Raw genomic sequence first — 4,898 nt, 5'->3', positions numbered from 1 at the left:
GTAAAATTATTTGCCAATATGTTGCACTTTTAAAAGTATTTACCACTTAAAATCGTTCTTAGTAAGAATAACTTTCAAATTACATACAAGTCGTTCTTAGCGCGAACGACTTCAAAAGTCGTTCTTGGAGTGAACGTTTTCAGAAGTCGTTCTTGGCGTGAACGATTTCACTTTTTGAATTTTTTTTAAATGAAAAAGTGAAATCGTTCACGTGAATAACGATTTCTGAAATAGTTTACACCAAAAACGATTTCACTTTTTTTCCTATTTACCTCATGCGAAAGAATCTCAATTTTGCATGCAAGAATAAGAATCTCTGACACTCTACCAATTTTGTGCAAGAATAAGAATTTTTGACACTATAACACTCTGCCAATTTTTCCTATTCACATTTTTCCTATTCCCGTGTGAGGCTACAGCATCGTGTGTGGTCTTATATACATTACATGTGAATTACTTCATCTCCTGCTCTCTTCTTCTTCTTCTTCTTCTCTTCATCTCTAAAATTCGTGCTCTCTCTTCTTGCTTCATTTTTATTATTCTCTTGCTCTGTTATTTTTTCACTCTTGTTTCCAAATAAGACAAGCTCTTTTACTGCTATTGTGGGTATGTTGTTTCTCTTCTATTTTTTTCTTTTAAAAAATTTGCAGCTGTGATATAGAATTTGATTTTTCATGCATACTACCCTTGATGAGTTAATATTTTATTCTTCTAATTTTCAGGAGGTGAGTGGTGGGTTCAACAATCTTGGAATGTTTTTACTATTTCTAAACTAGGTGCCTCTTATTTTAACAGTAAAACTATCATCTGTTATATTGTTTTAACATGTTAAGATTTAGATATAAGCTCTAATTTTTTTTTAGTATATGATTATTATTTTTTCTTATGAAAGTATGCTTCTCTTTGGCTATTTCATTGCATACAATGTGATTTTGTATCCTTTGCCAATGTATCAGTATCTCCTTTTTCTGATATACTTTCTATCAACATTTATATCAGTCATAGCCCCCTGGCCCTATATCATACATGTTCATGCTATAAGCCAACTTACAAAATGGTTGAGATTTTTCGTCTAATATCCAACTGAGGCTTATCTCGCGATCCCTGTATATAAGTGTCAGAAGTTGAAGGTTAGAGAGATATGCTGTGAGACTTAAAAGCTGAGAATGTAAAATTATGGACACCCGAGTTCCCTTTATTACAAAGTTATCATAGTAACCAAATTATTTCAATTGAGTTTAACAATGCTTGAGTATAATTAAATAGTATTAAATATAAAATCATTATAACCATAACAAGTCATGATTTTTTGAAGTCACATAAATTAAAAACTTCTGCAAAATATAGGAGCAGAACTTTGTAGTATAAAAAGTAAATATGTTATATATCTTGATTTTTGTAACAAAATCGAACTCCTTTTTTTTCCCCTTTTTTTCCTGCTACTAAAAAAAAAAGATGTATATATATATCCAACTAAAGTTGAAAACAAATTTTAACAAAAATATGTACAATGCGAAGCTATTTATTCTTTTTATTAAAAGCATTTATTCATTTAAAAAGCACAAAGCTTTTTATTTACTAAACAAACACAAAGCTCTTTATTAAGTGAACACTTTCGGTCAATAATCTTCCATGTATTGAGAGAGAATGATTTCTTCGTTGTTTCTTCTACAAGTAGGTAAGTAAATAGCAATATTTTGAAAATTTCTTTGTGAGAATAATCTTCCATATGCTTTTACTCGTAATTTTTTAAGCTTTCTTAACTAATTGTCTTAGCTACAAATAGAACTAACATAAAAAAAGAACTGTCCAATTACATAATAAACTGTACTGAAAAGAGAACATGTTATATTATGTACAATTTGGATTGATTAACTCACCTAATCAAATAATTGAATATCTTATATTAGCTGGATTTTATGGCGTTGCTCGAGTAGGACAGTTTGATTATGATCGAGGTTTGATCTCAACACTTATTGAGAGATGGCATCCTGAGACTCATACATTTCACACTATAGGTGGAGAATGCATCATAACACTAGAGGATGTAGCTAAACAATTGGGCCTTCCATGTGAAGGAATGACAGTTATTGGCCGAACTAACTTTAATTAGCAAGACATGTGTGAATGTCTTCTAGGTATTAGACCACCTATAGATAAACTAAATGGGCAACAACTACTTATAAGTTGGTTGGAAGAGAACTTTAATCACCTCCCTGATAATGCGGATGATATACATGTTCAACAATTCACTCGTACATATATCATCAAGTTGATTGGTGGATATCTCATGCCAGATAGATAAGATAGCAGGGTATATCTAATGTACCTTCCACTACTTTGTGATTTTCAAGAAGCTGGAAAATTTAGTTGGGGATCGACAGTTTTAGCTAAGAAAATTATGTAATGCTACTAACCCGACTGAGAATGGGATTGGAGGATGCTTATCATTACTTCATTTATGGGTATGGGATCGTTTTCCTATGCTAGCACCGCAACAACCTGTGTACTCATATCCACAATCTGATATCTACCCTCTCTTACCTCCTTTAGGTTTTAGGTGTGCTAAATTTATTCACCAACTATTTGTTATGCTCTTATATTATTAAAATTATATAATTTTTAACATTACTTTTTTGTAATAATAGATGGAAAAATGTGAGACAAAACCCCTGTCTACTTGCTGTGTCTTTACTCCGATATAGGAGCTTTCTGGATAAAATGACCGACGATGAGATAATGTGGCAGCCATATGAGTCTCTTCATGCGCGCCAATTGATTACTGAGTATTGCTTGGCAACACCTGAAATTTGGGGTGTTTCTGTTCTTTTGATATGTTTTAATATTATAGAATGGCATCATCCTGACTGTGTACTATGGCAATTTGGTTGTCGGCAACCAATTCCTTCCATGCTTGTTCATTTGGAAAATTTCCACACGATCCAATTACGAAGCAGAATAACTACAAATTGGATTGACAAATACTTGGACTTCATTTAAGCATGCGATGGATGGCCACATGCAATTGTTAATGCTCCTATAGCGCTTGATGAACTTTGTAATATCCTGAAAAAAAAATAAAATAAAATAATTGAAAAATAATATAATATAATAATATTTTATTATAATAAAAAAAAGTCCAACTTTCCACCGATATTTCGGTGGAAAGTTGGGGGGGGGGGACGGTGGGGGTTGGGGGTTGAGTTTGAAAAACCCCCTCCCCCCAATAAATGTGCGGGGGGTGTTAAATACACCCCCAGCACTTCATTTTCCCCCCGACAGGCGCAAGAAGAAAGAGAGAAAGAGAGCTGGAGTGTGTAAGAGCGAAAGGAGCATACCGGTAAAGGAAAGGACAAGCTTTGAAGATATTTTAGGTATATAAAATTACTTCTTTTTATCAAATGTTCTTTATAAATATTTCCTGTATATTTTAAGCTTCCTATTTACATTATTACTATAGTGATTAGAGAAAATTTTGAGACTTATATAAGATATAAGTATTGAGTTTTGATAAAAGATGACTATAGAAATTTAGAAATAAATGAGTTGTTAATTTTAATTGGTTTAGATTTCTCTATTTGTTAGTTTTAGTATTTAAATTAATTTATTTAGTTAAAAATCTGTTATTTATGAGATATACCATATTTTTACTGATTAAATTCAAGTTAAATAATTTATTTGGATTGTTTGATATATTATTGAGATTTTAATCGGTTTAGTTTTATTTATTGGGTGACTGGAGGTTTTAAAATAATTATTATAGCTAAAAAGTCTATTATTTATGGAAAAATATATATATGGTAGTTATACCATTAAAATTTTGATTAGATTATTTATTTATAAATATTTGAAGTATTATTGAATTTTTGATAGTTTGATTTTGAGGTTTAAACTTAAATGAAGATTTTTAGAATTTATAACATAATAATTTTATATTTGGAAATTGTTGAAAATCCTTTTTATTAAAGTAAATAATTTGGAGGTGGTAAATAAATAATTTGGGTTGTTAGAAATTTTAAGTTGTTTTTAAAATACTTAATAATTTTTGGGTTATGAGAGTTGCGGGAATTTAGAATAAAAATTTAATTAAAGTAGAAATTTAACTAATATAGAGAAGTTTAATTAATTTATTAGTTTATATTAATATGTGGTTATATTAATTGTGTAGATTAATTATTGGTTGAGCAAAGGATTGACCTTGTGGTAATTCTTAGTATTGCTTTGGCGAGAGGTAACCACTTTTCACTTGTTATATGTGCTAATGTGTTGTTTGTGAGTATTTTCCTATTTTTGAATAATATTTGTTATTTGGAATTTGAGTAGATATATTATATCTTTTTGGCCATGAAAATTGTCTTGTGGGATTTTTGGAATTGTGATTGAGAAGTTTGGAAAAGATATATGATTTATATCTTATGGATTGTATTGAGAAAATATTGAGACATTTTTCGTTATATTGTGAATAATTGGTTGTTATTTGGATTTTGGATTGAGTACTATCCTACCACGTGGTAAGACAGCCATTGGTGCACATTGGTTGGCTTCTTCCTTTGTCCCCCATAGTGAGGGATAGGCCTTTATGGTTTCTTATTCGTCCCCCAGAGTGAGGGATAGACTTATGTGGCTTGTGTGTTGACCCCCATAGTGAGGGTTTGGATGACTAAGATTATACTTTTATGGATATATCTATGTTTCTCTAGAATTAATGACTATCCCACTTGACACCTCACGAGCACGTGTTAGTATGTATGATGAGTTGGAAAGCTGGTTACTGAGGCATTTGTCTCACTCCGTGGTTTAACATTTCTAGGTGATAGTTCAGGTGGTGGTCCATCAGGGAAGGCTCCAGAGGCATAGTGTGCTGTTATAGCTTGTATAGCCTCCCTGCTTTTGTTCTA

Source organism: Neltuma alba, unplaced genomic scaffold, assembly GCF_004799145.2.
Source record: "Neltuma alba isolate B1F8T4 unplaced genomic scaffold, ASM479914v2 tig00006591_pilon, whole genome shotgun sequence".
Lineage (NCBI taxonomy): Eukaryota > Viridiplantae > Streptophyta > Magnoliopsida > Fabales > Fabaceae > Neltuma > Neltuma alba.
The sequence above is the reverse complement of the archived record's forward strand: the minus strand, read 5'-3'. Positions refer to the sequence as shown.